Here is a 27,119-nt window from a genome sequence, read left to right on the forward strand (position 1 = left end):
AAGACATGTTTTTACCATTTTACATTTAGTCTAACTATCATGTGTCTTATTTTAGTTTCCACAAATACAACAGTATTTGTGCTTGCATCACAAGTATATTCTTACCTTGAATGGTACTGCTACACAGGGTGTACTCAGAAGTACATTGGTTAAAACTAAAACTATCATTTTAAGTGTCTTTTCTTTAGTATTAAACACATAAATCTTAGCCAGTTTCATCCTTTAGGTTATTATTTAGTTTATGAGTCTAGTGTGCCTTCTTTCATTGAAGAAAGGATAGGATTCTGCACTAAGTACTCTCCAGACAAATCCAATGCAACTTAAGAAATACAATGCATATTTTTTGGATGCATAAAAGGAAATATCTGGATAATTCACTTTTACATTATGACTGTAAACAGACATGCACATCCCCCGTACCCTGGAGTTACATTGAAATTAATTGTACTTCAATGACCTAGATTATACTTTCAGATATATTTATTTCACATTTATTGAATACCCATGGGCAGCGGCTTTCAACATTTTTACTTTAGTAATTTAACTGCATAATTCTCTTGTCAGGTATTAATGACCTATAGTATAAAAATCAAATTGTTTAGGGATGAATTGTCTCAAACTGTTGAGTAAATTATTTTGTAATAAAGAGAGATGTTTTTAGTGATAAAATCCTGATTATAATTTATTTCTCTGGTGATGTAAATGTTTTTTATATCTTAGTTTATTTTAAAGCCAGAAAAATTTGTTTAAAATATGTACAGTTCATATTATTAAATTATTTTTCTGAACTACGAAAGAATTTTTAAAAGCACTATGCATATGTCTTTAAATAGAGCTGATGTTACAAATCTTTTATTACCCTTCTTTATTATAATTAAAATAAAAACCGTAAGCATGCTCAAAATTCAATCTAATTCGTTAATAAATTAGCTCCACAGGTCAAGGAAATAATTAGAATTCAAAAGATGATGAGAAATTTTTCTAATTTTAATTACTTAATAAATTACAAAACAGGAGACTAATAAAACACACTAGTAGGTATGCTTATCAATGAAAAGCTCTACAGGGGTTCTTCCATATTAGATTGTCAATAAGTGAAAAATGTTGAAAATTTCCTATAAACAGAAAATAGACATTTGAAAATGGATATTCAAATAGGTTAATTTTAGGCATGAACATCGTAACTGAAAGCTAATTTGTTGAGGGATCCTGAACTGCATCTTCAATAACAAGCAAAGATCTGTCAAGTTGAGTTTGTTCTAAAGGAGGCTATTGTTTTATTATTTCTTTAGTTTATGGGTCACTGTGTCTTCTTACACACAATAGAGGACAGAAATCCTTCTTACACATCTACAAAGTATGCACAATCCAGGTAAAACGAGAATAAAAAATTATTAATGTCCTAGTGACTTTGAACTCAGATGTATTGCTCTATAGTATTTCTGAGTTACCACACATATGACGACTATCCACACATCACGTTTATAACCCACATTATAAAAGAGCAATACTTAATAAGTTACTGCAATCTCAATATAGTCAGAATTTTAAATACTTACATTTGTTTAGGGGCCAATGCAATGCCTTATCAGGTAAAGATGCCTGCTGCCAAACTTGATGAACCCAGAGGCACATGTGTTAGAAAGAAAGAACTCACTCTCACAAGTTACCCTCTGACCTCCCCCTGCTTGTTATTCCATGCACCACTTCAACACATACAATAAATAAACACATAAACATTCATAGAAATCTTATGTGCCAGTGTTTGAGGCACAGCATGCACTCTTATTAAATTGATTAAGATATCTTTTGAAAGCATAAAAATGCCTCAAAATAACTGATTATCTTCTTTAATCCTGAGTGTGAAATGAGAGACTGACTTAATCTTCTACACTTTCATCAGGTACAGAAATTAGTCAGGTAGAATAGGCACAGAAACATCTTTTATATGTGTGTATATCTATTATCTATCTATCCATCATCTGTCATCTATTTTTTTTATCATCTATGAATCACTCATCTGCAACATAGAATACTGTTGACTATAGTGGGTAGCTGGTTCAGCTTTGACCTGGAAGTACCACCCCATTGAGGCTTCCAGAAACTGTCACGCCTTCAAGGCGGGACTGAAACAGCAGACCTTTGGACCCAAGATCTGGATGCACTGGCTCTCTTGGTTCCTGGATCCTGGATGCTGGAGGTAGACTGAGCAGAGTTTTCCAGAGAACACTGCTGGACTGCACTTCACCTCTCCCAGACCCTGTAACCTATCCCTTTACTTTCAAGTTATTATTACAAAATAAACCTCCTTTTTAACTACATGGAGTTGCCTTAATACTTCCACCAATATCTGGCACCCAACGTGGGACAAACTCCAAAGGCTTGGGTGGCTTCCACCCTCAGCCTCCTTTGTGGCTGCTGTGGCACACTTTCCACACTTAACCTCACTTCCCTGTCTTTTCTTTCCTGTATCTTTTAAAATTCCTGTCCATGTGTCTCTTGTTTGATATTGTTCATGTTGGTTATAGTTCCATCTTGTCTAGGTCATTATCCCTTATTCCTCCTGGACAATATTTGATAATCATTCCTATTGTATATAGTTTTGTATTAGGTTAGAACTTTCTTATTTAGACAAAAGGGGAAGATGTAGTGGGTAGCTGTTCTAGCTTTGACCTGGAAGTACAACCCCCATTGAGGCTTCCGTTAACTGTCACATCTACAAGGTGGGGCCGAGACAGGAATCCTTAAGACCTGAGATCCGAATGTGCTGGCTCTCTTGGTTTCTGGATGCTGGATGCTGACTACTGGCTGTAGATCAAGCAAAGTTCTCCAGACAACACTGCTGGACTGCACTTCATCTCTCCTGGACCCTGTAACCTATCCCTTTACTTGTAAGTTACCCCACAAAATAAACCTCCCTTTTAACTACGTGGAGTTGCCTTAATACTTCCCCCAATAGTTGACTAACTTTATCATTTGAGTATCAGCATGGTATCTTCATGATTTCTATACAGAGCCTAAGCTCCTTGTCACTTAATGTTGGAATTGCACCATGTATTTCAGTAGCAAGAATACCAACCACACAGGAATCCACCTCTGATGTCCCACATGTTCCTAACATGCAGCTGCCATTGAAGTCACAGTTTTTAAAACATTTTGTATTTATTTGTTCATTTATGGTTGGGAAAGTCATTTTTTTTCTTTGAAGTGCTTTCTTTGTGAAACTTGCTTAGACACCATTTGCTTAAAGGACAATTCTTTTACACATCTTGCAAAAACAGACTTTTCCTCTTTGCTTGGAGGCCACTTCTTTACTAATCTAGATATCTTAGATGGAATCCCACAGCAAAAATTGTGGTTTAGACTTCTCCCCTTGATGTTTAAGATGAAAATGGAGTATCTTGATAGGAAGAAAGTACGCTTGTCTATTTGTAATCCTATACATCATGTACTGATGCATGTAAACACAGACACATATGAGACACACACACACACCACAAACACCCCCCCCACACACACAAGACAATAAGTAAGCCAAAACTATGATAGAAGGATTTAAGTTCCATAGGGAATAATAATGTAGAAAAATATTTAATGTTGAGGCCAAGATAAAGGGAATCGAAGGCTGTAATTAATGAAAAGAGAAAGAGAAGGATTTCAAAAGAAACTTCAAAAGACTAATTAAAATCACCCAGATACAGGAAGTATCCCTTCAAGCAGAACCGTGTAATGCATTAGGAACACAGACAGCAAGAGGAAGAAGACTAGATGTAATCTTAGAACAAGGGAAACAAGCCTCAGTACAAAGAAGGAAATTGATTTCCCATCAAGGGAGGTACTAGGGCCCTTTCTCTGGCCTGGAAAGAGAAGAGAAATATAAAGCAGACCTTCAGTCTGCTGAAGGGAACGGATGGCTCTGTCTGGATATGTTCAAGACCCATGTATGAATATGGTGGACCAAATGAGTGAACTTAAAAAAGATTACAGTTTTGATTCTAACACCAAGCCTAAACGAAATATTAAGGAAGAAAGTGATTTAACTTTCGTATAGCATTGTAGTATACCAAAAGAATATGCTTTTTTAGGACAATTGTGGAAACTAAGACAGTATTACATTGCATAGAAAATAATCTATGTGGCTAAATATTTAGATTCTGTCTTTAAGACCTGAAGGATGCTTGTTTAGACACAAATTCTAATAGCCTTCGATTCACTTTACAAGCATTAATGTGGAAGTAATGCAGTAAAATTAAGGGATTTATAGTCAAGAAATAAATCTTTTTAAAATACCATACCAAATACTGCTTTTTGATCCATGCTGTGACTAAAACTGGTTGCAATCAATTTCTTAAAAGCTGTGAAATCTATATACAAATTCAAGGTATTTTTTTTAAGGATGGTAAGAAATCAGAGTGGAGGAAATAATCAAAAGCAATGATGCTTAACTCACCCAGTAAAGACGTCTTGGTGGCAGGATATACTTAAAATGATATAAAGAAAGCACTCAAGGGAAGAAGTGAAAGGAAAGCCTTTAAAGAGAAAAGGAGATATCCCCAGCTGTAATGCTGTTCAGTGGAACATGTAGTCGGGGAAAAAATAATCAAAGGTGAAGTGGAGCAGAAACAGCAAAAAGGAAAGTGCAAAGGCAAGACATTTATATTGACAGACTCAAGAGGAGAAGGGAAGAGAAAAGTCAGCTAAAAACAAAGACTGGACCTGCACAAATTCTGAAGTTTATTTATTCATTCAGAAGACTGTCATTTTTGAACCTACCGGGTATGAAGTTTGGAAACTGAACAGACCGTGGTTCTAATTCCAAAACATGTTCTACGTATGTTGCAATTATGACAAAAAGGCAGTACCTGCTGGGTTCAGTATTTATCGTCATTGTTTCTCATGGGAGCTAACAGTTTTTGGAATGTCTCAGTAGTTCCAAATGCTTTGCTTATTTAACTATATGGGAGTTCAGGATACGCCTTCTACTTTCCTCCATGTTTCAGAAGCATGCAATGTTATCCTAGACTAATGAGTGTCAGTCACATCAGGGTTAAATGAAATCATAGTAAAGCACATGCATATTCAGTGAGAGTAAATTATTGCTGCATCATTTGTCACTCAGAACCATCCAAGAGGGACAAACTGCTACTATCACCATCTAAATGGTAGAAAAAAGGATGAAGAAACATTCTGAATTCATTAATGCTGTTTAGCTGGATTGAGATTAATCTCTCAGGGATAGCTATCATAAACACCTGAAACTTTATATTACATTATAGTTGTCTTTTAATGTCCAAGAAGTTGGACATTGAGGTACAAGGCAAGTCTTCATTATATATTAGCTGTTACTATTATTAATATAAAGATCTCCCTAGTTATGTATTCATTCATTCGAAGCTCAACCCTGGGCCAACATTGTTAAGAACTAGCATTCTGTGTAATTGACCACAGTCAGCTGTGCCTAAAGTGCCCCATCCCTGTTTGTAAGTTGCAATGCCTTTTAAAAATTATACCCTTTCATATCTTTACATTTTACATTAGGTCCCAGCTCAATTGTTCCCTTAGAGCTTCACGTGTGCCCTGTTGCCAATGGCACACGGGTCCACCTCCAGTGGCATCCTTTCTCGTTAGCCAGCACATATCCTTAGTATCCATCAGTTCCCCACTTGTTTACACTTACTGTCTCCATTAGAGAATGTGACCACATTCTGGCGCTCCTCTGTATCCACACAAGATAGGAGTGTAGTAAATATTTGCTGGAAGAAAAAAGTACCTAGGAAGTTTCTTTATGCCCAGAATGTGCCCCATAAGTGTTACTCATTTATTCTAATTGCCTACCCACGCACGTTTGATTAGGGAAAAAAAAACTCAGTTTCCACAGATATGTTGGCTTCTTATAGCTTCTTATTCTAATTCCCTTTCATTTATCATTTTTGAACAACTCTATTTCTCTGCTATTCACTTAAAAGCAACTCCATTTTCTTTTATTGTTGTGTTTATTCGGTCCATCCACATCTCTTCAAACTTGTTAAACTGCATTTGTAAATTGTGTTTTACATACCAAGACTGAAGTATTAAAACAAGATATGATAATCTGTACATATTTAATATATTCCAGAATATACACATCAAATTGTCTTAAACTTAAGTAAATCATACACAAGCATTTAGGAAAAGTGGAATATTGTTTTCTATGTGTGTATTTTTTGCAAATAACTTATTTTATTTTTTCAGCTCCCCTACCATCTTCCTCCTTCTGGTTAAGCTGAAAAGGGAAAAAAAAGAAAATTTCCATGTGAGAAATGTCTTTTGTTTTAGATGCAAATAAATCAAGTAAAGCTAATGGCTTCCTCTACTCTTCAAAAATATGTGGAAAATTGAAGTATCTAAGATTGTAGTCTGCCTCTTATCAAGAATATGAATAATTATAAAAATATTTCTATTGGTCACTTAATTAGTTGCATCTTTCAAGGGCTTATCAAACTTGCCTTTAGTAAAGTATTCCACACCCTTGTCTCTTTTCCATGTGTGTAAAAAGATCAAAGTGGGTCTCTGTATGTCAGTGTTTGTCCTTGTTCTGGAAGCTGATTTGCTGCAGACAATAAAGAAAACAACTCTGCAGAAAGACTTCTATAAACCTCAGACTTCACTGATGTACTTCCCACTGGCCGCAGATAGCATGGAGCCTCGTCCTTCACCTATGTGGGTTATGGCTAAAAATTTACTAGGTGAAGGGACAGCAAACAGGACTGCATTGCAATGAGGGGTGTTTGCTTTGCTATCAGCGCTCATTTCAAAGACATTATCTCCAGGGAGCACCTAACTGCACTGATAAAGCTTTCACCAGCCTCAGTCCTTTCTGAGACAAAGGCCAACAATGGGCAGACTAAGAGAGAAGGGTGTCAAGACAAGCAATGCGCTCCTTATGCACAATAACAGTTACCCTCACTAGATTTGTCCTGGAATATTAGAAAAAATACTTATAAATAATCCTTTAAGATTGAGACTTAGATTGAGTGGTTAGTTTGAGCAAAAATGATTCGCTAGTTAGAATAGAAACTATATGAAAATAGTTTCATGGAAGTCTAGTAAATTAGTGTAAGGGTGTTACATTTTTAGAAAAATAGATTGGCACAGGAACTGCCACACATGATTTAGTCGGGATATATTTTATATAGCTACTCATACTTAATAAAGTTACAATGAATTCTAATGAAACATTTGCTATAGGGTCAAAGATGGCTTAAAACTCAATCAGAAAATGAACTGTAGAAATGAAAAAGGGTTTTCATATGTGGAAAACTATTTTAATGAAAAGAACCAATCCACCCTTTTCTCTGAAATTTCAAAGTACTTAATCTATGCCTTTCATATATGGTAGATTTATAAGGCTTTCCTAAATTTAGGAGACTTATAAAAGTTAAATAGTCTTTATTATCCCAAAAAATAAAGTTAACTGGAGTGCTATTATTAGCAAAGTGTGAAATGCAAATGTTTCCAAATTTAGAATGAAGTTTACTTTAAAATGATACAACTATAAAGTCTGCCCCTAATAGTTTATTTATAATGGAAACTACTAATACTAAATTTGGAAGTGAAATTTCCCAGGATTCATATCGGGTAACTTTGCTTCTGCCAATGTTGTATATTCTTCTTCAATTTTTTTTTCCTAAAACATGAAAAAATTTATTAAGTTAACTGTTAAAATTCAAATTGACAATTTTATGCAATTTTTTTCTGAAATCTTTAGGACTATGAGTAACAATAGTGAAGAAGAGGAAACTTGACAAATACCAGTCAACAAGAAAAATGACTAAGCCAAGTCCAGTATGTCCGATGGAAACCCAGAAACCAGAGAGAATACACAAGCTGTCATGCCTTAAAAGATGAATGGATCATAGCACACTAAGTAAACGACGGTAACTATTAAACACTTCACACTGACTCTTTTGATACAAAAAAAAAAAAGATGTAATTTTAACCTGCTGTTTTAGAGGTCAACATAATGATGACCTTTGAAGAGATGAAGTGACTGAATGAGGCCAAAGATGCACTTCAAAGACTATGTGACATCATTTCTTGATTTTATATATGTTCATTATAAGATATGTTCATTGTATAAACATTAAGTTGTGTTTATGACAAGATGTATATGTAGAGAATTTGAATAGTATTTATTTATAAGACTCCCCTATCTTTTAAAACATCATTACTACTTTTTAGGGGGTCCATTCAAAGCATATGAACCACAGAAAAATGTGAATTAGAAAAGGAGCCACATGGAGTTGCTTAAAAAATTCTACAGAAAGAATTATAAAATGACAAGGAAGTCCTACATAGTAGTGCACACCTTTAATTCCAGCACTCAGGGGACAGAATCAGGTGTGTCTCTGTGATTTCCAGGCCAGAATGATCTACATCATGAGTTCCAGGACAGATAGAGCTACATAGAGACCCTGTCTAAAAACAAAACAAAACAAAACAACAACAACAACAAAAAGAAGACGAGGGCCAGTACTCCCCAGTAATGTGTTTTAATGTGGAGAGGCACTAAATATTAAGTCTATATGAGTGTGGCTAGAAACTCCACAGGCAAGCTGTCTTCTGATTTCCACATGAACACTATGGCACAAGAATGTGCCCAAGGGAAAATGAGTCAATGTGAAAAAGAACCAAGAATGGCGTTCATTCTTCAAAGGGATCACATGGACTAAAGTTTTTTTTTTTTTTTTTTTTTTTTTTTTTTTTTTTTTTTTACTCCAAAATGTTACAGCACTATAACCTCCACTTGGAAGAATTATGGATTGTATATGGGGGGTGGTGTTAGTGTAAAATTTTTTAATGGTAATGGCAATTTGTCCCCAAGTCATGTGCAACTGACAGGCAAGAGCTGTATGACTGGGCGACCCACCCCAATCTTTTTCCATGGGTTCCTAAGAAGAAATCCAGATTAGAGAGAAAATTGATGGAATAACAAAGGATGATAAAGAGGGGGCTTCATCAAAATTTGAGGAATCAGTAGAAAGTAGGAATCATGAAAATTCCATCTCAGTTGTAATTCTTCTAGATTACTTACTGAACTCCCCCATCTAGAGTGTCGAACGCTCAGAAAGTTGATACCCTTAGAAGTCATGTCTGTTAGAAGTCATGTCTGTTATCTCTGCCCTTGCAAACATGAAACCTAAATGGTGTCCATGTGTCCTAATCTATTAGCATTCAAGTCCACACTAACCACCACATGAACTTTGAGTCTTGGATAGTTAATAAAATGTTAATAATGGCAGCTTCTAAGTATATATATTCCTTCAAAGTGTTACTTTATTTAATGTATTAGAAATGTAGAATTGTAGTCCATCACAAATATGTATCTAAAGGTTTGTAAGTTTTTACATATGATAGAAATTAATATAGAAATATTCCACATAAGAATTGTGAGACCTAGGGAGATGAAACTACATTTTTTCTCTATTTTTTATGCTTATCAAGTATTCTATGGCATTAAAAGTTTCAGTTTGGATGTGAAAATGGAAATATTTAATCAGGTATGTATACATTATGTTATTATAACTTATAAAAGACTTTACAGTCCATCTAACCTTTAGTCATTTATGTTAATTTTGTTTTTCATATTGAACTCCAGTATAATATACTTATTTGCCATCCATACTTTCTTCTTTCAATTTGTATTTCAAAACCTACTGACAAACTTTCTTTTCTTTTAAGCAGAACAACACAGGCTCCTGGTTCCAAACACTTGAATTGTATATTAGCAATTATGCCCCAGCTGCATTCTAAGAAAAGATTCCCAAACTTCATTCGAAGTCTTGCTTGAGAGCTTTTGTCCATTTTTGAAGGGACAGAATTGCTCTTAACTGCAAATAAAAACTATAGAATGTGATATAGCAGGCAATAATAAAAAACGTTTTGAGAAGGAAGGTCTATTTTCACATGCAGAAAACAGCTTGTAAGTATTATCATATAATCTTCAAATCATATAATCCTCAAATTAGTAAGAACACACATATATTATTTGGGTCTATCTAGATTAAAGTCTTTCATGGTACTATAGTAAAGTTACCGAGCAAGGTGCTATGACATCTGAAGTCCCGCTGGATAACTCAAGTGATTATTAGCAAGAGTCAAGTGAGTTATTCATCAAGTGGGTTACATGGGCCTCTTAATTTTCTCCATCAATGGAATTGATGGTTCAAAGAAAGGTGGTAAGAAGAGAGAAAAGAGGAGATGGCCAGAGCAGGATGGAGATGAGAGATATAAGATCTCGTAAAAGTCTTTTTCTTCAGAAGAGAGAAGCCATTCCTTCTGTCACAGTCCATTGGTCACACAGACCAACTCTGGTGTAATGCCAGAGACAATTGTCCAGCATTAAAAAAAAGAAAGACATGGGGGTCATTGGAGCTGATGGTGCATACTTCCTGTCTCATGGAATGGCTACCTGCCTCCCCGAACTATTATTTTATATCTCATAAAGTAACAATAGCCTCTAGTTTACGTGTACTAACTCCCACTTATTCTTCATCAAAGTGAGGAGAATGCAGCTTGTTGCTCTTTATGTACCAAGTGTTCATAAATTATTGAAGAGTATGGTAATGTACTTCAGATGTGCTTCATTTCAAGCATAACCCTGTTAGAAACCATCATTCCCAGTGATCCTCAGAAAAATGAAAACCATTTCCATTGCTTATCTGATGTCACTCACGTGGTCAGCACTAGGGGATAGGTCCCTGGGGCCACAGGGTACAGCAATCAGAGGACAATTTGCAGGATTCAGTTCTCTCCTATCATGTCAGTCCTCAGCCTTGGTGGCAAGAACTGACCCAATTTTCCTCTTTTTTCTTTCTTTCTTTTCTTTTTCAAGACAGCATTTGCCTGTAGTTTTGGTGCCTGTGCTGGGTCTCTTGCTCTGTAGACCAGGCTGGCCTGGAACTCACAGAGATCTGCCTGACTCTGCATCTCGAGTGCTGGGATTGAAGGTGTGCACCACTGCTGCCTGGCTATTCCTACATTTCTTAAAGGCAGAATTGTACAGAATGAACATCAATTTGATGATGAACTTTCTGGCTTTTTGTTTATTGGCTGAGAAACTATGTTCACTGTTTGCTTTCAAAGCAGTGACTACATTTAACTTGAGAAATGTTTATATAAAAGTTTTAGCTTAAAACAAAATCCCAATATGTTATATTTAAAAGACCTCACTGGGTAGCAGAATAAATGAAGGTTTGATTAAATTGTATTAGGGTGCAGAGCTGGCTCAATGATTAAGAAAGAGCACTATCTGCTCTTCCAGAGGACCTGGGTTCTATTCCTGGAACTTGCATGTCAGCTCACAGCATCAGTAGGTCAGGTTCCTAGGGATCTGATGCCTCTTCTTGTCTCCAAAGGCAACCAGGCATGAATGTGGTACATAGATATACATGCAGGAAAAACACCCATGCATGTGAAATAAAATTCTAAAAGCTAAAAATAATTTGGTAAGTATTTAAAATAATGGTACTGAGCTCTCCATTCTTATTTATAACATTCATCATGAATGCTGTATTAGGTATCATATGTGCCTTGCTTTTACCAGAATAGTAGCACAGGAAGATCCTTTTATCCTGAAGTGTTTATGTTTACTCTTTGTTGTTGTCAACAATTCAGGTCCACAGGATAGAAGGTTTAATTTGCAAGAAATGATATCTCATCATGCAAATGATATCTCACTAAGTGGTTTAGAACTTCTTTATAAACATGGCTTATCTTAGCCGGGCGGTGGTGGCGCACGCCTTTAATCCCAGTACTCGGGAGGCAGAGGCAGGTGGATCTCTGTGAGTTCGAGGCCAGCCTGGGCTACAGAGTGAGTTCCAGGAAAGGCGCAAAGCTATACAGAGAAACCCTGACTCGGAAAACCAAAAAAACAAAACAAACCAAAACAAACAAACAAACAAACATGGCTTATCTTATTCATTTCTCCAGTGAACCAGTAAGCAGCCAACACTGTGTCTACACAGTTTGCTTTTGTAATCAAAACATTCTCATCAATTCTCCTCATAAAGCCACTGTAAGTGAGTAGATTCTGACTGGTATGTGAACAGACAAGGCTGTTGTCTGAAGACGTGATGATGCCAAGGGCCCTTTCTCAGGACACACAAGCCAGTTTACTAAGGCTTCAGCTCTTTACTCATGTTCTCTACAAAAATGGTGCCTTTAAATGTCTGTGTTCCACTTACAATGAGGTAGGAAGAAATGTGGAAAGACATTGGAGTCGGGTTTTATGATTACTTTTTTGAGATTTTTCCTCCAAATAAATGGACTATAGTTTAAATCATCACTGCTCAAAATTTGTTTTTCTGTGGTCACCTGGGAACCTTCATTCTTTCAAACTTAAACATATAACCAGTAACTTCCTATTAATTCATTTGGATTGGTATAAATAGTCATATTAATTCCAAGATCCCATTTGACCGTAATACCCCATTCTCTTTAATTTCAAAAAACAGCTCATGAGACTAAGGAGAACCAGAGGGTAGTATTTCTTTGATGTGACTTTATTGAATAAGTTATATTAATCTATAGATTGGGTAGAAATTTTAAATAAAAATATGAGGCCAATCATGAATTATACTTAACAAATATCTGTTCAAATAAGTTTGTAACTTGTTGAGAAAGCTTAAAAATTAGTATTTGCTTGAATAATGTTATATTATATAAAATACTGTAGTAACAAACATGTTGTGTGGCCAAACAAGGACAAGGAAACAGTTATCTACAGAGTTCTTAAATACATTTAGATGTGTATAGCTGAATGGGTTGTATACCTAAAGGCTCTGAGTTAGAACCAAATGAGTCTTCCCCTGTGTGTGTGTGTGTGTGTGTGTGTGTGTGTGTGTGTGTGTGTGTGTGTAGAGAGAGAGAGAGAGAGAGAGAGAGAGAGAGAGAGAGAGAGAGAGAGAGAGGCAGGTGTCTGTCCCTGATTTAACATGTGATGTTCCTTATTCTTCACTTCCTATTTTTAAATCATATTTGCTGCCCTCTGACCTGGGTAGACAAATCAAGTATCATTTTCTGTTATACTTTCTGTCCTGTTTCACTTACAAACTGTATGCTGATTTTTAGGAAGGCACTGGAGCTTAAGAACTTGGGTGGCTTCTTTAAAAAAAGAAAGAAAGAGAGAAAATAAGCTTGCTTGTGAGGCCTTTCCCCTAAGCCCTTCACAAACCAATTACAGCAGCCGTAGTACAATGGTATGGGAGACAGCTGAGCAGAGGTTAGAGGAAGCAATCAGACCACATGCCTCTGTCTGCACAACATCCTGGGAATAAGCACGCTGCCTTATCTCTACTGTGTACAGCACATAACCAGTCGTCATTAACTTCTCAAGGAACCCTGCACGTAATTTGGAGTTGCTACTGTAGGCTGCCCTGTCATATAATGGCATCCTCGGCCATTAGACTGTAATTTGTATTGTTCTGCTTGGGAAAACTAAGCCCTTGAGATGTTCTTTTTAAGCAGAGGAAAGAAAAGAAGAGTTTATAGACGTGTAGACAATAGAGGGCCCGGGCTACTCAAAACTACTGGCAGACTCAGTGCACAGGAAAATAACTACCCCGCATCTAAGGACACCGGTTTCTTTGTGCCTTTTGACACCAAGCAAACGAGCCATGCTCTAATGAGACGCTTTTCTCCAAACCAATGTGATGCCCCTGACATGTGGCATGTTAGGCAGATAGATCAAAAGTGGCCTACAGTATGTATAAATGTTCAACACCCAGGTGTTCTACTTGACATTTTCTTAGTACCTAACAGCTGCCTGATTATTTAAAGATTACCAACAGTCATTGAACTTGGAGAAAGGTCCACCCGCGCTAATCACCTGCTCTAATGGGATCAGCATCCAGACCTAAGGTTCTTTTGATTAACACTGTTCAACTTTCTCTTAGGTCCCCCAGCTTGCTGGAGAAAAGGACTTACTGAACCATGCTCTTTCAAAGACCATCCCATTGATATATTGCTGGACATTTTCGAGCACACAATAATACACACTTTCCTACATAAAGGATCAAATGTTTACAAAATTTCCCACTGAATAGCTAATATATATCATTTCCACTGTTATTATACTATCCTGCATAAAATGTAAATATGGAAATAACATGGAAGCAAGCTATAAAATGATTTTGTATTCTAATTTCTCATCATGAAATTAATACCAGTTTGGCAATACCTATATCAATACGTTTGTATTTGATTTTTATTAGGTATATAAACTCATATTTGTTAAATTATTTGAGCCTCAATTTTTCCCACTTGAACAAAAGTATATAAATATAAATGTACATTTTATACTACATACATAGTATATATGTATTATATGTACTCATGAATACATAATATATAATATGTATTAATGCATATACTACATTGAAAATCATGATTTTGTATGAGAACAGAAAACAATAAAAAGAGTCTGTATATCCAAGTGGAATAAAAGAAAATTAAAAGGCATTATGTACACTACTCTGGTAAATGAGAAGAGGAAAAGTCTGCCACTTCACGTTTTTCAAGCAGGAGCAATTACTAGAGCATGTGCTATGTCAAGTGGAGGCACACTACTAAAGCTTCTCATTCTCTTGTGTCCCAAATACTCTCCCTCTCAAGTCTATTTTTATTATTAATATAATTTGCCTGCTGTACTCGAAGCACTCAATTCTGTGAGTCACATCTATGGAGCACTGCCATACTCAGTTCTGCCTCTGCTCTGTTAATAATAGGATTAGAACCTTCTAGGAAAAGAGAGAGAGAGAGTTGATGAGATCAAAAAAAGTATGTTCTTTAGGCTATTCTCTGGACAGATTTAAACAAGAAGCTCGATGATGAATTTCTGAAGAGCTAGTTGTTGCCGATATTAGATTATTTTTGACTGACAGTCAGATCCATTTTTTGGGTGATTAGTTATATTTCTGCTGCATAGAAACCATGTTGATTCCATAATGGGTTGTTGTACAGGGCAAAGAAGATGTGGTTTGTGAAAATACTTACTGAAATAATAACAAAATATTTTCAAATTGTTTTGAAATGCAGCTTTAACCACACTCCAAATGCCTTGGATTTTTTCTGACATTTTGATCTTTTAAAACGGATTCATTGCATATGCTATCCAAATCTCTAATTACTTTTGGCTGGCCTGCAAGTCACAGCTTTATGACTTATGAGAGAGAAAGAAATGTGCATCTGATTTGCCATTTTTAATAAGTAGTGAGTAAAACATAGCACACATATGTTAATAAAAGAAACTTTTAAAATTATGTCACAAGAATTTATATTTCTTTGCCTTTTGAGGGTTGTGCACTATATCATTCTATATAGGATTCTTATAGCCTTTGAAGGAATTGAAACCTTACTTCTTGGTAAGAATAAGAAAAAATATTAACAAGTATTCCAGCTTGGCCTGTGAGCTGAAGGCAACCAGCCACTTCTCATATGGCCCACAAATTAAAGGTGATTGTTGGTTCTTGTTTTATTTTATTGTTTTGTATTTGAGACGGTTGAGGACTGAGAATGAAACACAGTCTTATGGTGCCTGCCTGACATACATAAGCAATGTCCTGGTTCTGATTCTCAGCGCTGTAGTAAAAATACTATTCTTATTGCAAAGAAATAGACGAATAGTTTAGGGAGCATCACTTTGTGACATGTAAAATTACGTAAAAGAAGAGGACGGGATGGGGGAAGGAAGATCTTAAGTGACTCAAAGGAAAAGTGGATGAAAGTGCATGAGACATGTAAATAAGAATGACATTAGGCAGAGGAAGATGACCACCAGGAGTGGGCAGGAGGACACGTGGGGGAATGTAGAAAAGGATACACAAAAACATGCTATACACGAAAACACCACAATGAAACCCATTCCTTTGTGTGTTAATTTTAATTCATGAAATACTATATACAATTTCCAGATGTAATTTTGGAGGTAATATTTCTACCTGAGTTCCCCAATATATTAAACATAGCTGTTTTCATGCAACTGTACAACTGGGTCAATATGGCATGCTATCTTGTCAACAGTCCCCAAGTCTTTACAATTCCACCCTTTCTAAAAAGTTTACTGATGCCTTGCCTACAGCAATGTTAATTAAAAGTTAAAGTTTACCTATGTCAGATAAAAGACTAATTTCCATTATTATGTATGCATGGGTAAGATACAAATTGGGGAAAAATACATGCTAGATAAAAGAATACATGGCAAATGAAATTGTGACTCTTTTGCTGTCTGATTTTGTTTAAATGAATAAAGGAGTTGGGGTCTACTTCTCTGACTCTCTGTCCCTGTTGATAGAAATAGTGCATATACACAAAGTCACAAAGGTAACTGAAAAGGAACTTGATTAAGACCCAATGCCTAATTCACTGCTAGTGAATTCAACTGAACTCCTTCTTAGAAACCATTTGCATTATTTTCCTGCTGTGGCAACAAAAAGATCCAAGACAAAAAACAAAAACAAAAACAAAAACAAAACCCTCAATTAATAAAAAAAACAAAACAAAACCAAAAACAAAATAAAAAACTTTAAGGGAAGGATTTATACTGGGGGCAGGATTTCATGGACTCAGTTCTTACTGAGAAGGAAGACATGATAGAGTGGCTTGATCTGGGGCAGCAGGGGCTTGAAAGTGCCACATCTTACATTTTGGCAGACAAGAAAGCACAGAGCCAGAAGTGGGCCAGGCTGTAATCAGATATGTCTACCCCCAGGAAAGGAGAGTTATCCATCCTTCTTTCAGGGTATGGTTACTGGTATGTTTCCTTTGCTCCAGTAGGTGGTCCTCCACATATGGACACACATATGGACAACACTTATTGGACTTGATAAGTGCACACACACACACACACACACACACACACACACACACACACACACACATATACACAGGACAATAGTCCATCCTACCCCCCAGTGGTCTACTTCTGCCAGTCTTTGGCACATGTCCTAAAGATTCCAATCTTTTCACAACAGTGCCTCCAAATGGCGACATTTCTTATACTTCAAAATGGCCCTACTACCAATTAATAGTCAATCATCTGAGCATGGCTTTTATGTGAACCAGGAATATTCTCAGTTATTAACAAGTATTCCTCAGTCCTAATAAAAGGTTATTGGTCATTAAGTAGAAATCTTTACCAAAAACCAGACATTTAAAAAATAATGGCAGCCAGATGGTGATGGTACATGTCTTTAATACCAGCACTTGGGAGGCAGAGGTAGGTTAATCTCTGTGAATTTGAGGTCAGTTTGTTCTACAAAGTGAGTTCCAGAACAGCCAGGAATGTTACACAGAAAAATCCTGTCTCAAAACACCAAAATAACAACAACAACAATAATAATGACAAGTATCTTCTTTGCATATCATTTACAAAACGTCTTAGAAGAAGTGCTAAAAGTGACTGGCAGAAATTATTAAATGATAACTTTCTAAACATAAAATTATTAGTGTAGGAACTACTAACAAGGAAGGACCTAGATTTAGAAATTCTGTATGTAAAAGAGGAGGTTCAGTGAGAAAGAGAACCCACTGGAATTTGAAAAGGAAATGAAGTTAAGCCAAAGTGGGCAGAGGAAGAAAAAAATACCAGGAACATATTGGGATACAACGGTGTTTGGTGACTGTGAGGACATGGAGAGGCTGTTAGAATTAGTTCAAAGAATTTCCAAATTTATGTCCATCCTTCTTGGTATTTTAAACTCTGTCTCCTTTCCAAACAGAAATTTCTAAATTTCTTTGTTGCCTTTCCATCTTTGTTGACCAGTCCCTTCTACTGCAAATGTTGCAGGTTATTGGTAGCATGAGGGATCAACATAAATAGTTGAAAACCGTATCTGTGTGAGTACTGAATATTACAGCTGGAAGTTTTTCTGTGTCCTGCCCGGTTCTGCAGTTGCTTGGACCCAAGTAAACACACAGAGACGTACATTAATTACAAACTGTATGGCCTATGACTCAGGCTTCTTGCTAGCTAGTTCTTTCATCTTAAATTAACCCATTTCTATTAATCTATATATTGCCATGTGGCTGTGGCGATACCGGTCTGCTGGCGTCTTGTTGCTCCTTGGGTGTCGGGCTGGTGTCTTTCTTATTCCACCTTTCTCTTTTCTGTATCTCTGCTTGGATTTCCCACCTGCCTCTAAGCTGCCTTGCCATAGGTCAAAGCAGCTTATTTATTAACCAATGGGAACAACATATACTCACAGCATGCGAAAAGACATCATCCCATAGAATATTGTGAGCATAATGACCAGGTTTTCAAAGACAAGATTGGTCACTGGCCATGAAGCTCTTCTGTTATTCAAACGGCACTGTGTGATGTGAAGGGCTCCCACGCAGTTTTCACTTTGTAGAATTACTTCCACCCACTGAAGTTACAAGATTGGTATGACGTTATGGGATTAGTACTATTTGTTCAATTAAAATGTGGTTACTGGATCTTGCATATCAGAATCACACAAAAAGAGTATGGTAAGCAGAGTAAGTCAAGCACAGAAAGGCAAGTATGGATTGACATTTATATTAGTTACTTTTCTTATATTAGTTACTATTGCTGTCAAAAACACCATGAGCAAGGTAACTTATAGAAGAAAACCTTTTCTTTCCATGGGGATAAGACTCCATCTTGGTAGTGGAGTGTATATATGGTAGAAGGAATAGCTATGAGCTCATATCTCAAACCACACATAGGAAGCAGAGAGGACCACTGGGAATTGTGTTAGGTTTTAAACTACAAAAGCCTGCTCTAGGGCCATATGCCATCTAACAAGGCCACGCCTCCTGAGCCACCACAAGCACCACCACCAAGTGGTGACCAAGTATTCAAATGTTTGAGACTATGAGGGACACTTCTCATTCAAACACCATGATTCATTTATGTGAAATATGTAAAATATTTTTCATGAGTATGGAAAGGAAAGCAGTGGCCTCCAGAGGCTGGGGAGAGCCAGTATGTAGAATGTTTGCCCAATTGGTACTAAGTCATATATAGGAATAAAGTTAGATATTGTGCAGTCAATGACAGTAGATAGGAATTGTTTGATGTGTATCTCAAAAAGTGAGAATAAATTATTTTGAATTATGTCTTACACTGAAGATGTAATAAAGGTTTGAGAAGATACGTATGCTTTATCTAAGTAATACTTGCATGTATCGAGATACTTCATGGTACCCTATTAAGTGTATACAATTTTGTGATTTTGTGTGTTAATTCAAATTAAATTAAAAGTGTACTTTCTCTTATGCATGTGGGTATTTTGCCTCCATTATGTCTATGCACACATGCTGCCTAGTGCCTCTTGAGGCCAGAATGCCCTAGAGGGCATGAATCCCCTAGAAGGAGATACAGATGGTAGTGAGCCACAATGTTGGTATTGGGAATCAAACCTGGGTCCTCCGGAAGGACAATCAGTGTTCTTAACCACTGTGCTTCCTCTCCAGCCCTAAAGAATACTAAGGATCCACAAAATAAAAGGAAACTTATATATGCAAAAAATATTTCCAAGGAAAATCAGTAAGACAGATGTAGCAAGAATCTTAAAATTTCTTATTAATAAAAACAAACCCAGGGTCATGTATTGGGGTAAATGCTGAATGATCAGAGAAACAGAACAAGCCACAGTCACCTCACCTTGCCAATTCCTCAGCTGATTCTGTTTCCTCCCTCAGACTGGATGCCTCTCAGCTGAACTGTGCTGCTCAAAAACATAAAAGCTTAACCAACCTAGTTCCTGGTCCTCACCCCTCATATATACCTTTCTGCTTTCTGCCATTACTTCCTGGGATTAAAGGCGTGAGTCACCATGCCTGGCTGTTTCTAGTGTGGCTTTAAACTCATAGAGATCTGGATGGATTTCTGCCTCTGGAATGCTAGGATTGAAGGTGTGAGTACCATCATTTTCTGGCCTCAGTATCTATTGGCTGTTCTGTTCTCTGACCCCAGATAAGTTTATTAGGGCGCACAATATTTTGAGGAACACAATATCACCACAGACAATCAACAAATAGTAACTATAACTACCATATTTATGTGGGTCCCTTCTTTCTATTCATAGAGGTAAAGATGTATATGTTATAAACATGTATATACATGTATGTGCATGTATACATGAACATATATTTAAGGGTCTATGGGTTATATGTTTTCTACACTAGGGAATATGGCAGATAGAAGAGACAACCCTCATTAATTGCTTCATACTGACAAGTCACAACCCCTTTTATGATCTTTCTCTGAGAACTCATTGTTTTCACATTAGACAAGGCATAACCTTATCTAATACAAGGGATGCAATTATATGTAGGGAGATGCTCGCCTTTACAATGGGAATTAACAAATTTGCTTGCCCTAAAGTATACCTGGGGAACCCTCAAATCAATGTTTTGTAATAAGTGTTGTAATAAGGCAAATTTGAATCACTTGGTTATAGAAAATCACAAGGGGGGAAAAACTTCTTGTGAGAAAATGTACAAGAAAATTTTAGAATCGTAACTTAGCTGTACCTAGTATTTTTCTCCATATTAATTAAACTATTGTCACTTCCTCATAAATGTATTAAATTCTTTCCCATAGAGATAGCAACATATGTGTATATTTTTCAGATTAATTTTAAGAAAATATAAGATTTAAGAAATAGCATTAACAATGTAGGATATTTAGTTAATGTATACATATGAGGTTTTGTTTTGTTTCGCTTCTACTGTCCATAACATTTCAAAGCCAGGTCTGGAAATTCCGCTCAATTCAGCAGAAATCTCATATGCAGTACCTAGTATTTTAAAATTAAAGCCATTTATTCAGCAGATGAGAAATTAGAGTTATTACTTATCTCATACATAATTCTAAGTCATCCTGGTAGCAATCATTTCTCTCCATAATATCTTCTTACAAAAAGTCAATAATCTTTTCGCAGAGGATAATAACTTACACAATGAATGTGAAAAGAGTCTTCAGCCCCTTTGTGCAATCAACTCGATGTCTTTTGTTAAGTATGTATGACTTCAAATCAGTGTAAAATGGCAGGCTAGCAGTTAAACAGTGTGCATTGCTGGATCTAATTAATTCTACCATTTTATGCCAAAAATTCCATTAGTTTCCATTAAAGGTCTTGATGTAGTGCAGGGCTCTTTTATGTTTTGTAGTTAAAACAATCAAACTTCATTTCTAATTAAGGATTATATTGCAAAACTAAAGGAATGTTAGTGTGGCTCTCTAGAAATGAATAAGGTATTCATGTTTAACAGGATACTCTGAACTAGTTAGCTGTAAAGTGGTTATCCTATAATACATCAACAGGATATGTAAATCCACAGGGAAAGGGCAGCTGGTAAGTGGCCGCCAGGAATCTTTCCTGAATATTATAATTTTATATTAATATTATAATTTGCTATTGGAGATGAAAGTTTCCCTAAGGTTATTGGAAATGTTGGAAGAAACAGTGTAGTCAAATTTAATATCATGATCCTCCCCCAGAATTACATCTCTGTATTTTACTCTTTTATCGATGCTATATATTAAAAATTGGGTGTACACTTTAACACTCCTTCTTTGGCTTAGAAAGCAATATACTTACTTTTCATTTACTGTGTGAAAAGCATCACTCTTCCAACGTGATGCCAAAGGAATCAGTTCTTTATATTGATCATAAGAAAAAAACTGCAAGTGCTTAGTTGCATCTTCCCCTAAAGGATAGGAAGCATTTCATTCACTAGAAGGATGATTCTAGTGGGTAGCAAGGATGCTTCCTTGCGCTACACATCTTCCATGCATGTGACTTATTTTGATCTTCCTTTTAATTGACCTGATAATCTGAGCAACACTCTTCCCCCGCCCCCAGAAGTAATAGCAACTATAAACCATAACACAGACACATAATTTATTCTTCTTTTTATTACTACAGTAAAAATTGTCCTATCCAAATTTTAGATTTCTTTTAAGTTAGATTCTTAAGTTTCAAAAGTAATCTAGAGATGTAATATGACTAGATAATTAAATAGACTCAATGTACTCCACAAAATGGACTTTATCAAAACATCAATAATTTCCATCAATACTTCTATCTGAAAAGATGTTAATGCTAAGTTGCAACTAAGTTACATTGATTCTAAAGAATGAAACCTGTGATATTAATAAGTTTTATATTCAGCATTTTATATACACTTATGGTAAAGCCATGTTATCCATTACTATAGACAATAAACTTGGAAGAAAAGTAAATATATAAAAAATTTAAATTTTACTTATAAATTTTCTGCCCATTAATATTTTGATATTTTGAGCCGGGCGGTGGTGGCGCACGCCTTTAATCCCAGCACTCGGGAGGCAGAGGCAGGCGGATCTTTGTGAGTTCGAGGCCAGCCTGGGCTACCAAGTGAGTCCCAGGAAAGGCGCAAAGCTACACAGAGAAACCCTGTCTCGAAAAACCAAAAAAAAAAAAAAATAAAAAAAAAATAAAAAAAAAATATTTTGATATTTTGTGGGCAAATTTTTAAATGTATGGAGGAAATAACCAGGAAACCTTTTAAAGTTTAAAATAAATAATGTTTCTTTATTGTCATCTTTATGAGCAAGTAATTGCATATAAATTCCAGATGCAGAATGGTAATAAGCCTGTCCAAAGCAATAAAGCTATTTCTATTGTCATATGTGTTTGTTTAAGTACTTGGTATTCAAAGAAATTATATACATAACCACATGTAGACATGATAAAATTTGTTTCCTAATCTAATAGCCATAATAAGATTTAGAGACTTTCCTCATTTTAAAGAAATAATGTTTGGGTGAACTTTGGGTTCTTCTGCTGTTTTATGCCATAATTTGGTCTCAGCAGCAAAACTATACCAAAGTAAGCCCACTGTATTCCAAAGATCCTTTGGATTAAATAATATCATATCTTCTCATATAAAATGGGTCTTCAGACTAAACAGTTTTTAGTAGTGAAATAGTATTCAAAGTTATAAATTTTGTTTAACCCTATTGCGTGAGTGTGTGTAATGTGTAGGTATGAAGGCGGGCATGCACACGCCACAGTCCGCATGCATGCGGAGGTTAGAGCAAACGTGCGAATCCTGTTCTCCCCTTCCATTGCAGCTTCCCAGGATTCCGCACAGACTTGTGTTGTATGTGCTTTACCATGTGAGCCATCTCACTGACACTATTCATCACATCTTCAGCCACAAGTAGAAGTATTTATGTTTATAACTACTAATTCTTAAGGGAAAAGTAGGGTATTATAATATAATATTTTCCTATTTATATTATAAATGCAAAATAAGTCAGAAATACAAATTGCCATAAAATACATTGTCTTTTGAACTTGTAAGTTGATATCATATCAAAATAATTTTTCTTTCTTCATAACTAGATAAGCCCTTCTACTTGTCTGCTATTAAACTGAACTCCTTTCCTATCCCTTATCATTATTATGGATCACAATAGGACATTTGATAGATTTTCGAGGGGCTACACAAATTTAAAATAACTATTTTTAAATAATTATTTATTCAATATTTTAAAATTTAATCAATATTTTAAAAACTTATTTTTTTGAAAAATAGATTTAAATTGAGATTCATTATGAATTAAGTCAATGTATAACATATTTTTAAGAAAGAGTAACTTTTTAAAGAACTAAAATATAATCTTTTGACCAATTCTGATGTTCTGGGATTCTAAACCATTTTAGTAATTAAAAAGCAGACAATATAATACATTAGTTGTTCTATTAGTAACAGGTTCAGTTGATACGAGTTACATTATTAGCACTAGTCTAATATCTAAATTAGAAACCAAGACTCTAGAGTGACAACATAAGTTGTATGCTATAACTTGCTGTGGATATTGCTCTGTATCCTGCGAATGTGTTGCTCTAATTGGTTAATAAATGAAGTGTTGAATGGCCAGTAGCCAGCCAGAAAGTATAGGTGGGGCAAGCTGAGAAGAGAATTCTGGGAAGAGTCAGGAGTCACAAGCCAGACATAGAGGAAGCAAGATGTGAAGGCAGAACTGAGAAAAGGTACTAAGCTATGTGGCTAAACATAAATAAGAATTATGGGTTAGTTTAAGTGTAAGTAGTCAATTGTTAGCCTGAGCTAATGGCCAAACAGTTTTAATTAATATAAGCCTCTGTGTGTTTACTTGTGTCCAAGCAGTCATAGGGCCACAGGAGGCAAGCAAGACCAGGAAAACTTCAGCTACAATACCTACTGAATAAAGTTGTCTCATTCCAATGAAGAGATAATGATGTGAATTGCCTTGTGTTTTAGAATATAAATATATGTACACATTGCTCAATTATTCAACAACTCCAAGACCTACTGAAATAATAACTAAATCATTTGATTACTATTAAAAAGGTGTATATTTGTACCAAGCCAAGGAAATGAAAGCAATATTTCTTCATACTTTTCATTAACAATATCTTTCAGTGCAAAATTCACAACCTTGGCGTTTGACTGGGAAGCACACAAATCATGTTATTTTGTTCTCCAACTCTGAATTTCTCAAAGACTGAATAAATCCAGTTTCTTTGTATTCTTCTCCCAGTTGCAATGTTTGTTTCCTTAGAATGCTCATTTGGTATATCTATTCAATCATTGTCAAAATGTAACCCCTGTCATCTACAAATATCAAAATGATATATGATATTTATGTGAGAATATAAGACTCAGAGACAGAAGTTTCTTTCGCAGAAGAAAATTCAGTGTGCCAGAAGATTTTAAAACACCATTAGTCTTGAAAAAAAAAAATCCTCATATTGAAGCCCTTCACAGATAATGAGATCCAAATAATGATTCAGGAATGGCATATGTTAATGAAGGAGCACCGAAGACCGAGCAGAAAGGTAAGACATCTACATATGGAAATTGTGTCATTAAGCCCAAATTTTTTTTTTAAAAAAAAGCTAATATATGGAAAGAAAGAATAAAACCTATCTAATATATCTGATGGATCAGCCTTGGGAGAATTCAAGCACATAGGCCTTCTTGAAATCACAGTTCCATTTCTCAAGAAAATAAGCAAGAAAAAAATATAAGAAAAGAATAGAGCGTACCTTACAATATAGACCTTCGAGGCAGATATAATGAGGGTGTGAATAATGCTGTGTGGTCTTATTGATTGAAAGCTTTGGCCATGGCATTTCATCCATCACATTTCATTCCTCATTACACAGAAGCAGTGCGTTTTTGTGAAGTAGATATGTGATTTTAAAAATTTGTCTTTTCTCTAAAATCTTTTTACCTTTACCATTATGTTGGTTATATGGTGTCTTATCTCTAGCAGAGTAGAGACACACAGAATTTTTTGTGTCCCAGAATGTTCACGTAGGCTGACAATGCTAGGAACTTTAGAGCAAAACAATGTGCATACAGAAACATTTCAAGCTCATCTCGTTATTGCTTTAATTTCAATTTCTTTGGGTCATTGGTTGATTTAAATATAAGTCATTGACTGTTAAGGACACAGATTCTTATTAGTGAAAATGGGAAATGATTGGATCCCCTGGTATTAGCTAGTAGTGCCCACTTCAGCAGATGACTATGGCATGATAATTATATCATCTCATCGTACCTAGTAATCACTAGGCATTGGCCACTATGATCAGTGTACTACTCTGATAACTCAACAGAGCTGGAGGGAACAGAGTACAGTTAGAAGGGATCTTAGAGATCAGTGTATAGAAAATTCAATTTCATTAACAAGCACTGGGTCATCTACAGAATTGGTTAAGCAAGCAGCAGTTACATTATTGTATTTCTAATTGGCTGAGGTTTAGTCTTATCATTTTTGGACACATCTGCACAAGCTTGGACATGACTTAGAAGGTGGCTGCTGGGTTTGTCCTTGAGATACTGTGAGGCTGACTTATATCCTCTGTGCTTGTTCTCTCTCTTGACCCTGAATGTAAAGGCCTTGTAGATAAATGGTCCTTTGTTGGAAAAGACACCTGTTTGTCCTCAGAGAACTGGAATCTAAATCCAGTTGGGAGAGTGGGAGAGTTTAACCCCTTGTATGCCTTACTATACATTACTGCTTATTGACAAATGGACATAATCTTGAGAAAATGTTGTCTTTCTGTCCAAGTCATGAGCATTTTATTGTGGATTGTAAACACTATTACAAATTAAAAGCAAGAAAATTTCAAATGATAATGTGAGTATCACCGTATAGGTCCACCTATAAAGCTTAGGAATCAAGCTCACAGAACCCAAAGTACTTCTGTTGGATGCCTTGATGGTGTCTAACTCAGAAAAAAAATGCTCATTTTCTAAACACCATGTGCTTGGGGACAGCTTTAACTGTCTGATGAGCAGAGCATGTTGAGGGCCATATGTGATATGCGTGGATATGATGAATATTTGCTTACTACCCTTTTAGAGTGAGGATTATGTTTTCCAAAGTAAGCATTAATAGTCAGCATTGTTACATTAATCATTTTCAAGAAGTAAGAAAGTGCCTATCTATAAAATTAATATGTCCTTTAAATTTAAAAAGATACAGCGTTTACTTATTTTGTATATTTCCCCCCATTTCTCTTAGGCATCTTCCTGTCATTTTGTAACTTTTGTTTAAGGAAATTGAAAGGTTTACAGAAAGCACATAATGATTTTAGACAATGGCTTTGATCCATGCCAGGCCTGAGAGGAAGACAGCTCCTTTAAATTTGAATAATGCTGCTACTTAAACACTTAAAAATGAAGGTAGACCTTAACTTGAACTTACATTTTATGGCTAGTAAGCGTAATTTTGCAGTTTGCTTAGTTTCATTATTGAAGAACTATGTTGGAATTCAGTCTGTTTGGGAACAAAGGCTTCTTCAGAGTGTAAACATCAGTAAAGGAAGCAAACCTTGAATGAATCTGGAATTATAGAAGCAATGCTATCCAAACGAAATATGACGTTCATTACAGATGTGATTTAAAGGTTTTAGTGGCCACATTGAAAAGAACAAAATAGCAAGTAACATTAATTTTAACAAGATATTTAACCATAATATTTTAACTATTATCACCTAAGCATATAATCAGTTTATCAAAACACAGTCTATAAAAAAATAAAGTATTTTCACTCTGTTTCCGTATCT

At 35.7% G+C, this 27,119-nt stretch overlaps 1 long non-coding RNA gene across 2 annotated transcripts in view; it reads left to right on the forward strand.

The window, feature by feature from the left end:
* The first annotated feature begins 2,719 nt into the window (after positions 1 to 2,719).
* LOC121821759 (uncharacterized) overlaps positions 2,720 to 27,119 on the forward strand; it is a 31,939-nt gene continuing 7,539 nt past the window's right edge. Inside the window, exons 1-3 of one of the 2 annotated variants that reach the window (XR_013043599.1) lie at positions 2,720 to 2,891; positions 7,748 to 7,916; positions 9,484 to 9,539. This is a non-coding gene — a long non-coding RNA (uncharacterized LOC121821759). Of the gene's footprint in view, positions 2,892 to 7,747; positions 7,917 to 9,483; positions 9,540 to 27,119 lie in introns of those variants that run through there. The other variant, XR_013043600.1, reaches the window with a different exon arrangement.

This window comes from Peromyscus maniculatus, chromosome 12 (genome assembly GCF_049852395.1).
Source record: "Peromyscus maniculatus bairdii isolate BWxNUB_F1_BW_parent chromosome 12, HU_Pman_BW_mat_3.1, whole genome shotgun sequence".
Classification (NCBI taxonomy): Eukaryota; Metazoa; Chordata; class Mammalia; order Rodentia; family Cricetidae; genus Peromyscus; species Peromyscus maniculatus.